The 12000-nt window shown below is 46.3% G+C and overlaps 3 non-coding genes across 3 annotated transcripts; 1 reads left to right on the forward strand and 2 right to left on the reverse strand.

Annotated features, from left to right (window-relative positions):
- The first annotated feature begins 2536 nt into the window (after nucleotides 1–2536).
- Nucleotides 2537–2609, forward strand: TRNAK-UUU (transfer RNA lysine (anticodon UUU)). The gene has a single exon. It is a non-coding gene; the product is annotated as a tRNA-Lys (tRNA).
- A 1033-nt stretch (nucleotides 2610–3642) lies between these two features.
- Nucleotides 3643–3715, reverse strand: TRNAF-GAA (transfer RNA phenylalanine (anticodon GAA)). The gene has a single exon. It is a non-coding gene; the product is annotated as a tRNA-Phe (tRNA).
- A 3200-nt stretch (nucleotides 3716–6915) lies between these two features.
- Nucleotides 6916–6988, reverse strand: TRNAK-UUU (transfer RNA lysine (anticodon UUU)). Its single transcript has one exon. It is a non-coding gene; the product is annotated as a tRNA-Lys (tRNA).
- Between the last annotated feature and the right edge of the window lie 5012 nt (nucleotides 6989–12000).

A 12000-nucleotide genomic window follows, 5' to 3' on the forward strand; every position in this document is an offset into this window, starting at 1 on the left:
TTCCCTAACCATTGGCTCTCACTCGACTATCCATTCAAAAACAGGTTTTGAGAGCTGGCTTTGCACCAGGTGCTGCACTAGGCACTAGGGATTTACAGAGTTCCTGTCTTCAAAGCAGAAACATTCTGGTCAGACCATGAAACAGATGTTTAAGGTAGATGTGGTGGGCACAGCATAGGGACGGGGTCAGAGCCCCCAGTGTCTAACTCCATCTGGGAATGGTTAAGCAGGGATCTCTGGAACAACTCCTCAGCCGGGTCTCTAAGGATCAGCAGGTACTTCCCAAACCAAAGCAAGTAAGAAAGGGGGAAGAGTGGAATTTCAAGACGGAGGCACAACTACATAGGAAAAAAAGCTATATGGGGTGTTAGATGAAATAGAAGCAGCTCCTTTATTTCACTCTGTTCTAAAAAGTGTCATGGCCTGTGCCCACACAATTAACACTTGATTATGTACAAAAGCCCTAGTGGCGCAACAGTGAAGAGCTCGGCTGCTAACCGAAAGGTTGGCAGTTCGAATTCACCAGCTGCTCCTTAGAAATTGTACAGTGTTGCTTAGTGTTGGAATTGACTGGATGGCAACAGGTTTTTTTTAGACACAGCTTAAGACTTCTGGTCTCAAAGTGTTTGTTGCGGTTGGTCTCATCTTTCCTAGGAGAACCGGAAATAGATGTCCAAGCCCTCATTCATTCACACCTGTACTCAGCAGCCATTGTAAACCTGGCCACATGTTTTTGATTCTTCATTTATTTTATCACAAAAGTAATGCAGGCTTGTTGAATTGGTGAGTGTTTTGTTGTGTATATTTTCACCACAAAAAAAAGGAATACATGCTTGTTTTTAAAAATCCAACAATACAGATATACATAAAGGAAATGATAAGAGCTTCCTCTCACACTTCGCTGCCATCTTCCAAAAGGTAGCCAGTTTTTGCAGATCGTTCTTTATCTTTATAGATATCCTAAGGATATGTAAACATCATATGTATATCTATATACATGTATTTTTTATACATATACACACACATATATATCCTTTAAATTTTTTTACAGTTAAGCACTCGACTACTACCCAAAATGTTGGCGGTTCCAACCCAATCAGAGGCACCTCAGAAGACAAGTGTGGCAGTCTGCTTCTGAAAGATCACAGCCTTGGAAACCCTATGGAGCAGTTGTATTCTACACGCATGGGGTTGCCATGAGTCTCAATGACTCAGTGGCATCTGACAACATTATATCATACACACCGTTTGGCACCTTGTGTTTTTGCACTGAACATAGCACGGGTATCTTTCCACAACTGATCATCTTTAACACTTTGCCCATGGTTTTCCTGATATATTTCTCCATAAACGAACGCAAGCCTCATTGTTCCCCCACATAGTCGACTGTCCCTAAACTCCAACGAGAGTTAAAACAGGTGTGAGGCCCCACTTCACAGCATTCCCTCCCTTTCAAGGGATCTTATCCAACGCCTCAAGGAATGATGCGGCAAAGAAGTTAGGAAGGCACAGCAGAATTACAAAATTGACTAATTAGTCGGGTCTCGGACACAGCTGCCGGGGTGCAAGGACTGCCTAAAAATATAAAAATCTGGCCTGTAGCCAGCTGTGATCAAACTCTTTCAACATAAGTTTCAGGAAAATGTTCAGATTCCTTAGCGAAGGAAAACAAACCAAACCAAACCCATTGCCATCCAGTCAATTCCAACTCACAGCGACCCTACGGGACAGTGTAGAACTACCCCACAGGATTTCCAAGGCTATAAATCTACAGAAGCAGACTGCCACATCCTTCTCCTGCCCAGCGTCTGGGGGGTTCGAACTGCTGACCTTTCGGTTTGCAGACGGGCGCTTAACCACTGCGCTACCAGGGCTCCCTTTGCGAAGTAAATATCGTCATTTCCCATTTGCGGTTCCCTCTGCCTAGAATTCTCTTTCCGAGTCTCCAGAGGCCCAGTCACCATCATACACAGCTCAGCTCAGACATCACCAGCCCTTGGAAGACTTCAAGGACCGCTGCTTCTGGAGTCGGCCCAGGCGTCCAGGCTCCGCAACGGCTGGTCCCACCATCAAAGCGGTTGATTGCGTGTCTTCTGGCCTCAGTAAGGACGGCAACTGTGTCTTTGCGGCCCTACAAGCCAGTTTATTTAGGTCCTGGAGTGCAGTGGGCGCTCAAGAAATATCTGTCCTGCAGATGATTAAAAGACTAATTAACTATGCATAATCGCTCCGCCCACAAGACGCTCTGGTACCAAAAGAAAAGAAACCGGTTGCCGACTGGTCAATTCAAGGCCCAGACTGGAATTAGAAATCTCGCCGGTCAGGCGCCTCTGCACGGGCAGGAGCTGGCGGTGATTTTTCAGTCTTCAGAGTCTATCTGTGACGGCGAAAAAGGAGAACTAAAGGCTCGATCTATCCAAACGCTCGCTCCAGAACCATCAGCCAAACGACTCAGAATTTTCATCCAACGGGAAGAGAATGTGGCCACGTGGCCTGTTTCACTGCGGATAGGCTAAGGGAAGCACTTCCTTTTGGAGCCCGGATAGCTCAGTCGGTAGAGCATCAGACTTTTAATCTGAGGGTCCAGGGTTCAAGTCCCTGTTCGGGCGGGAACTCTTTTAAACTCAAAAACAAATTTGAGTAGAAGGGCAAGCCGTGCAAGTGTGAGGTTAAATCAACCCACCCGGCCCTTCCCTCACGGACTTGGTTACAACCCAGAGGGATTTTCGGAAATGAAACGTCTATAGTCCCTTTCCAATGGTCGAATATTGCCTTTGGACTCATAGTGACCCTATGCACCACAGAAGAAACACTGCCCGGAACTGTGTCATCGTTGGTATGCTTGAGCTCATTGTTGCAGCCACTGTCAATCCATTTTGTTAAGGGTCTTCCTCTTTCTCCCTGGCCCTCTACTTTACCAAGCATGATGTCCTTCACCAGGGACTGACTCCTGATAACATGTCCAAAGTATGTTAGACCAGACTCACCATCCTTGCCTCTAAGGAGCCATCGGACATTTTTGTTAGAACTTATATGTTATGTTTATACTCAAAACATTAATAAACATAGCCAAGAAAACTGCACACCTGTTGTCAATCATAATAGTAATGTTTTTGCCCATAACTGTGCGGTTTTGGGCACTGAGCGATCTTTTCAGGCACGTTTTATCAAAAAACGAGGTGAGGAAACAAGTTCCAAAAGATTTTTCCAATCGAAACCTGCGTTTATAATCACGTCTCCAGGGGGGAGCTGTTGTGACCAGATTCCTAACGCGCCACTGGGGCCCTGACTTGTGAGTCTTGCTGTATGGACAGATGGTTTAGAAGACGTGGCACTGTCTAATGTCTATAGTCAATGAAGAAATTTAAAATTCTAGCGAGTTGGCTGCGGCTCAAACCTAAAACTTTCTACGTGAAAAGTAACCGTGAAACCTGGTGCTGCCTTTATCCAGTTGTATATATGGATTGACAGGTTACTTCTGATTTCTAAATTTTTTTTTAAGAGAGCTTTCACGTACACACAGTGCTTTGCTAAGTACCATCGTCGCCGTTGTTACGTGCTTGCTGTGCGTAATCTAGTGATATTATAAACAAGGAAGTAAACTTCAGTATTACTTGCTCAGAAAGGGGCCAATAAAAACCCTGCCGAAACCCGGGATTGAACCAGGGACCTTTAGATCTTCAGTCTAACGCTCTCCCAACTGAGCTATTTCGGCAAGCACAAATGCTGGTTTCATCCAGCTAAGGAAATTAAAAAAAAAAAAAAAAATCACATTTCTTCATAACTTTCACCTTTTCAATTTCAAATTTCATTTTCTACGTTGTATTATTTTTATCTCTGAGGTTTTGAGAGCAGTGAATGAGAAGACTAATCTCTGTCATGTGAGGAAACTTTCTGGCTTTCCCTCACTTTCTGCTTTGCCCCAGGCTACCTTTTATTGTCTCGATAAAATGATATTTCTCCGCTCCCCAGAGCCCTAATAATAACAAAGAGAGCCACTTAACAAAGTGCCTACTGTGTACTCAGTACTTGATCTACATGGTTAAATTCAATCCCCTTGACCCCTAGGATCAGGTCAATATGATAATTTTTAGATGAAGTAACTAATTTTCCCCAAATAATCCGGAACTGAACCAGAGCTAAAAAAAAAAAAAAAAAAAAAGAGCTACCCAGCTCCAAAGCCCAAAAAGTCAAAAAAGACTTTAGTTTTTTTGTTACTACCTCCTCAAAGGGTGAAAACCACAGCTGAAGAGGGAGCGAGCTTGAGGAGGGAAAGGGGGTAAGACTAGTCCTTAATGTCCTCCATCCCTGTCTTCTCTCTACCCCAACCTATTCTGTTCTTGTTCAGACAGTTGGAGCAAAGAGACTCCACCTTTCAAGACTGCCAAGTGAACTTGATCACTTTCTCTCAAGAAGAAGAGGGATTTCTGTGTTTGCCACTGCTGCTTACCTTGTTTCTCTTCCTGGAATGCCTTTTGGCCTCATGATTCACTTTTCTTCAAGAAAGAAGTCTTATCTTGTCTAGATAGCCTACTCTTCCTTGGCTCAGTGACCATTCTTGGCCCATCAGGGATAAACTCATGAATATAGGTTCATGATCTTGGACACATTGGGCATATGTCTCTTTGAAATGGGTCCCTACCTGTTTCAATACATACTTTTTGTTTCCTCCCTAGATTGAAAGCTCTTTAATAAAATAATAGCTACCATGTGTTGAAATGCTTGCTCTTTGGCAAAGACTCAGGTAAGCACCTTGCATGCGCTATTATCTTATTTAATCATCACAGTAAGTTTATGAGGTAGATGCTTGTATTATTACTCCCCTTTTTCTGACAAGGTGAGGGGAAGATAAAGGTGAGTCTACGTGGTGCTCAGTTAGGCATTCCTGAGTGGATAGAGCAGGCCGGGCCTCACACTTGGGGGCTCCCTCCATCCCTGCCCCACTAATCAGGACTCAGTAAGTACCACAGTCAATCAGCAAGAGGGCAGTTGACTCACTCTGACCATCTTGTCAACAAGGAGATCAAGAGTGATGTTTCTTCTGTTGCCTGGCTGAAGCAAGGAAGGCTCAATCTCCAGCCACACAAGGGAGGTACATACATATGTAACTGTTCCCTTCAACTTACAGGGGAAATTAGTCTTGGTGACCCCATGTCTGCACCTCTTTTTTTTTTTTTTTTTTTTTGTACCTCTTCTTACATTTGCAAGCCGACTTCCTAAAAGCCTCACAAGGATCTGAATGTTTTCCTTATTAATTATAGCCGTTAGGAGCCAGTTTTTTCATTTTTCAAACTCTGGGACATTTGTCCCTTCCCAGTTCCTTGATGCACTCTTTCCCAATATGCAGCAGAAGCTGCTATCTCAACCTCAACTAGTCCCTTTAGGGGGAAGAGATTTGACCTCCTTTGGCGGGGAGGGGCTACTCTGTTTGGGGTTTCCATTTCTAGATAGCCAACTTTTTCAGAGTACAGAAAAACTCCCTCGAGTGGTAGTAGGAAGACGGGAAAAGGCAGAGGATTCCTGTCATATTTCGTAAGTAGCCAGCCAGATGGAATAAGAGAGAGAGTGGGCAGTGGCCACTGAAAGAGTGAAAGCAGGCGTTATTGAGAGTACTAGGGTCGTCTTGATAGCGTCTGTTATCCATCCTTTATTACAGCATTGGGAAGAATGGAAATTCCAGGACGCTTCATTGTGCGCATGAGGAACCTGTACCTAGACCAAGAGGCAGTTGTTGGAACAGAACAAGGGGATACTGCATGGTTTAAAGTCAGGAAAGGTGTGCATCAGGGTTGTATCTTTCATCATATTTATTCAATCTGTATCCTGAGCAAATAATCTGAGACGCTAGGGCTGTGAAGAAGAACACGGCATCATTAACGTGCATTATACAGATGACACAAACTTGCTTGCTGAAAGTGAAGAGGACTTGAAGCACTTACTGATGAAGATCAAAGGCTACAACCTTCGGTATGGATTGAACATCAACATTAAACAAAAATCCTCACAACTGGACCAATAAACAACATCATGATAAACGGAGAAAAGACTGAAGTTGTCAAGGATTTCATTTTACTTGGATCCACAATCAATGCCCATGGAAGCAGCAGTCAAGAAATCAAAGGACCTATTGTACTTGGCAAATCAACTGCAAAAGACCTCTTTAAAGTGTTAAAATGCAAAGAGGTCATTTTAAAGACTAAAGTGCGCCTGACCCAAGGGGATTTTCAATCGCCTCATATGCCTGTGAAAGCTTGAAACACGAAGAAGAATTGATGCCTTTGAATTACTGTGTTGGAGAAGAAGATCGTATATACCATGGACTGCCAGAAAAACGAACAAGTCTGTCATAGAAGTACAGCCAGAGTGCTCCTTGGAAGCGAAGGTGGTGAGACTTTTTCTCAGGTACTTAGACCTTATCAGGAGGGACCAGTCCCTGGAGAAAGACATCATGCTTGGTAAAAGTAAAGGGTCATCGAAAAAGAGAAAGACCCTCAAGGAGATGGATTCACACAGTGGCTGCAACAATGGGCTGACTGACACATAGCAACATCGTGAGGATGGCGCGGGACCGGGCAGTGTTTCCTTCTGTTTTACATAGGGTCCTTTGGGTTGGAACGGACTCCAGGCCCCTATCAACAACAAGCTGGGATCCAGTAGCCCCCGTTCGGGGGCCGCAGAATACATCCGTCTTTTTCCGCCCGCAAAGCGATTCACCGGAATTCCCCCGTTGTCTCGGCACCAGGGTGCGGGTGTGATCATCCTCGCGGAGGTCGGGCTTCTCCCACCAGAGCGGCTGGGCTAGGGGAGAACACACTCCAGGATCTTATTCCCTCTTCTAAAGGGAAACCGCTAACAAACACAGCACCAAGAAGGTGGGATTTTTGTTTTTCTGAATCATTATCAAAAGTGACAGTCCGCCCGAACAGGGACTTGAACCCTGGACCCTCAGATTAAAAGTCTGATGCTCTACCGACTGAGCTATCCGGGCTCACGAGGGTGGCTTCCTGTCGGTGACTGAAGACTGTGGCATCATGTGCGCGCACGCTCACAGGCAAGATGTTGTAATAGGAGTTCCCAAATCCCGCCTTTGTGTGTGACTCCATCCAATTCTAATCCACAAATCCTGCGGGGGCCGGGAGGTGACTAGGGAGGGTGATTAAGTTGCTGTTTGGCAGCTAAATACAGATTTCTTAAAAAGGAAATAAAACGCGCCCTCTTTGATTTAGAAGGTCATCTCCTCGTTGGTAAACGTGACCCCTGAGTTCTGCAAAACCCAGTGGAGAGAGAAATTGCCTGATGGCAGTTCCCCGCCCCTACGCCTTTCTTTGTCCTGATCCCAAAGCGCACAGTGTCAGAGACCACAATTCAACGGATAAAGGTATCAGGCTGCCCCCTTCCTCTGAGACGCAGTTCCTAGTCCTCTCCCCACGTGCCCACCTCAAAAAAAAAAAAAAAAACAGCGAAGCCGATTAGCTGCGAAGAACTGATCTGGGCTTCAGCCAGAAGCCCCGGAAAGCACCGCTGTCTGCACCGGCAAGGGCGCGGCCCCAGGCCCACCCACACGCCAAGTCCCGGTCAGCCAGGCCTCAGCGCACGCGCGCTCTCGCTAGCTGAAGCCACCCGCTTCCCACTTCTCACCGTTAAACATTCCACTATTTTAATTTTACAGAAATTGCCACGCCCTCTCACTCCCCTGGGCTTTTGCACATGCTGTTCCCTCTAACCGGAATCTAAAAATAAAAGCCAAACAACAGTTGCCATTCAGTGATTCTAACTCACGGCGACCCTATGTGTATCAGAATAGAACTGTGTGCTGCACAGGATTTTCAATGGCTGCTTTTTTGGAAGTAGACGCCAGGCCTTTCTTCCGAGGAAACTTTGGGTTGATGGAGCCTCCAACCTTTCAAGTAGCAGCCAAATGCCTAACCATTTGCACCACCCAGTGACTTCCACCTCCCTTTCACTCCTCCGCCTTCCAGCACCCTAGAGAACTCAGCTTAACCGCCATCCTCCTAGGGACTCCTCGTTTTCTGCCCCTTTCCTCCTCTTCACCTCCCTTGCACTGTGCATCTACCACACGTTGGGTGAGCACACATGCAGGCAGCAAACATTTGAAAGCCACTTAATCAGTGCTTTAATAGAGGAATATACAAGCACCTTGGTAGCGCAGAGAACTAGAAGAGGATCAGAGTAGCACCTGACAGGAGGGGGAAAAAAAAACGTAAAAACTGTACCTTGAAAGGTGAGTAGGACCAAACCAGGCAGGCGGGAATCAGGCACAGTCACCCTTCTTTCTTCTCTGAGCTTCTTGCTGGTACCCCCAAGTTCTTACCACAGTGATTCCCTCTTTCCTCTTGGGGTTGAAAATCAGATAAGGCCCGGCATTCCCAAAGATGGCGCCCACCTTTTTGGTCTGGAGTTAGCTGATCTTTGCTCCGAGCACTTTTCCTTGTGAATAATTGTAACAATCTCATCCCCTCCTTCCCATGCACCACGAAAAGTATTGTTACCGGAATAGGGCTCTTGCCTCTCACTGGTCAAGAATGAGCAGGTAAGGTACATAGTTTCCCACAGGAGCAAAGCTTTGCTGAAGCAGCTTGCAAGCGGAGAGGAGAAGGGCCTAGAGCAACACATATCCCTGTCTCACAGAACAAAAGACGGGCCTGAGTTTTTAAAAGTTCTTGTGTGGGAAAAGATTCATATTTATTCATAGACACAGGCGGGGATATGTTAACTAAGGTGCGAGGGCAGCAGCTTTCCAAGATGGCTCCTGTGCGGGAGGACTCTGGGATTCATAACAGGGCTTATTATGGAGTGTCACGCCTGCGTAGTCTCTGGCTCCCTGAATTCGATTCCTCAGCTGCGGCTGTAGTCCCTCGCGGCCCCTGGAGGAATGTCACACAGCAGTCACAGGTGGATGTTCTGCCCGTCTCTCTGGGGCTGGTTTTCTCCAGATGCTTCTGAAAGGCAACTTAAAAGAAGTTTGCAAGCTATTTTCTGATACCTTGCCCCATTGTTCTGGGGAATGGCTTCCTGGCCCATTTCTTGTTACTTTGTTTGCAGATTTGGAGGGGGGGGTGGAGCTCTCTGTTCTCTGTCTTAAAAAGTCCCTTGGTTCCACACCCAACCCCCTATTACCTCCCTGATAGTATAGCCTGTCTCTTTTACTTGCTTCTGCTCTAACCATGCCAGCCTCTTCGCTGTTCCTCAAACAGGCACCCTCTAATCTGAGAGCCTTTGCTCCCTGTGTTAGTATGAACTGCCCAACCTGCTAGTCCACCATTTTAGCTTCCTTCTTTTTAATCATTGGATTTTCCTGAGCCCCATATCAAAATGCATCTTTCCACCCCAGAACACAAAGATTAGGCAGGAAGCCCCCATCAGCTAGCATCTTGGTACAGAATAATGGAACGATGAGGCGGGCATAATAATAAGTTTAAAGATAGTATCTCTCATTTTGTGTTTCACCACACTTAAGAGTTCTCAGAATGCAAGGACTGGATCTTCTCTCCCTAAGAAGGGTCCAGCTCAGAGCCTGGCTCCCAAAAAAGGCATTCCCTAAACACACGGGGAATGGACTTGATGGCAACTTTTTTTTTTTTTTTTTAATGTTTGGACCATTGCACTACCTTGACTGGAGTGGGTCTTTTTTTTTTTTTTGCGCTTTAAGTGCAAGTTTACAAATCAAGTCAGTCTCTCATACAAAAATTCATACACACCTTGCTATACACTCCAAATTGCTCTCCCCCTAATGAGACAGCACTCTCCTTCCCTCCACTCTCCTCATGTCCATTCTGGCAGCTTCTGGCCCCCTCTGCCCTCTCATCTCCCCTCCAGACAGGAGATGCCAGCACAGTCTCATGTGTCTACTTGATCTAAGAACCCCATTCTTCACCAGTATCATTTTTCATCCCATATTCCAGTCCAATCCCTGTCTGAAGAGTTCACCCTGGGAATATTTCCTGTCTTGGGCTAACAGAAGGTCTGGGGTCCATGACCTCCGGGGTCCTTCTAGTCCCAGTCTGACCATTAAGTCTGGTCTTTTTACAAGAATTTAGGGTCTGCATCCCACTGCTCTCCTGCTCCCTCAGGGGTTCTCTGTTGTGTTGCCTTTCAGGGCAGTCATCGGTTGTGGCTAGGCACCATCTAGTTCTTCTGGTCTCAGGCTAATGTAGTCTCCGATTTGTGTGGTGCTTTCTGTCTCTTAAGCTCATAATTACCTTGTGTCTTTGGTGTTCTTCTGGAGTGGCTCATCTTAACAAGGCTTTTTAAAATAGAATCCGGTCCAGAGCCACTGGATTCCCTTCCCTCCTCCCCCCTCCCTTCTGCTGCCCTCCCAGATCAGCAACTCCCAGTGCCTGGGGACAAGCGGGATGGTTGGTTCTGGGGGTGTGTCCTAGTAATCCCTCCATCTGCCTGTCTGATGGTACTGAGAGCAAGTCAGCTGATGGATGCAAATTCGTTTTGTAAATGGCAAGGTGCTGCATCAGAAAACATTGAATCTCCTCTGAAATCGAGTCCACCCTGACTAGAGTTTCTGAGTATCTTTGCGGAGGTGGGTAGAAGGCGCATTGAATCAAGATGCTGTGAGGATATATCAATAGTGGGTTGCGATTTAGCAAATAAAATACAGAATGCCCAATTGAATTTCAGGTAAACAACGAATATATAATGTAATAACAATATAATGTAATATAATACAATATATATTAGTGTTGATATGTTCCATGCAATATTTGGGACATAGTTATACTAAAAAATGTTCATTGCCTGCAACTCAAATTTAATTGGGCAACCTTATTGTATCTGAGAGACCTCCAGAACCGAACCAAACCCAACACAACCGAACCCAACCTGTTGTGGCTGGTGGGTTTGAACTACCTTTGAAAGGTTGAACTTTCCGTTAGCAGCCTAGCGCTTAACCACTGCACCACCGGGGGGCCCCTGGTAATCCCAGTGTAGACCTTTAGGAAGGGCTTCGATCCCCCTAGGAGCTGTCTTTAGCTCCTTGTGACTATTAAACCAGATGGACCAAGCCCAGTACGTATGACGCTGCTGAGGATTTCTCCGGCTGAGCGGTGCCGGGTTCTTGGCGACATTCCCGGAGAACCCCGGCCACTGAGCCAGACCAGCAGAGCCGGGCTCGTAGTGACCGCTCACGGCCACACCGGGGAGGCGGGGGGCGGCTGGGCGGCCCAACACTCTGAGAAGTCCGAGCGCGCTCGCCCCATTGATGCTCCGAGTAGATTCGAACCCCGGCAGCTCCCCGGAACATGGTCGAAAGCCAGAAAGAATGGAGGGAGGGCGGGGAATGATCCAAAAGAAAGAGATGTCTCTGATTGCATAGGGGAGCGTGGTCACAGGCCCTGTTTCAAGGTTAAGAAAAAAAAATAGACCCGTTGTCGTCGAGTCCGACTCATAGTCGAGGGCACAGGACAGAGTAGAACTGCCCCACAGGATTTCCAAAGAGTAGGCAGTGGATTTGAACTAATGATCTTTCGGTTAGCAGCCAACTTCTCAACCACTACTTCAGCAGGGTTCCAATCAAAGGCTAGGGAAGGGATTGTGACCTTGTTCAGAACAGTTTAAAAGCAAAGACTTAAATCTCCTTTCGGTCTTCATTTCTCCTAGCTCAGGGCGAAAAAAAAAAAAGTTGATTTACCACCTAAACCGACTGCCACCTGGAGTTGAGAGTAAGAACCGAAACGGTGGCAACCTGAGATCGTTTTTAAGAAATTTATAGTGCAAAGTGTGACGAAGATAGCCAGGACACTACAATGCGCGCTGACAGCTAAACTCTGCCAAAACCCAGGCTACAACCAGAGACCTTTAAAACCTTCACACTAACACCTTCCCGACTGAGCTATTGTAGCTGTAACTGATGGGCACCTCCATCTAGCTGTAATAGAGTATTTGTTCTGTGGTAAGGAAAGAGGTCAACAGTTAGGTTTGGTTGGAGGTAGACAGTCAAATAATAGAGGTGATGAGGCAAGTTTCCTG

The sequence above is a fragment of the Elephas maximus genome, chromosome 7 (assembly GCF_024166365.1).
Source record: "Elephas maximus indicus isolate mEleMax1 chromosome 7, mEleMax1 primary haplotype, whole genome shotgun sequence".
Taxonomy (NCBI): Eukaryota; Metazoa; Chordata; class Mammalia; order Proboscidea; family Elephantidae; genus Elephas; species Elephas maximus.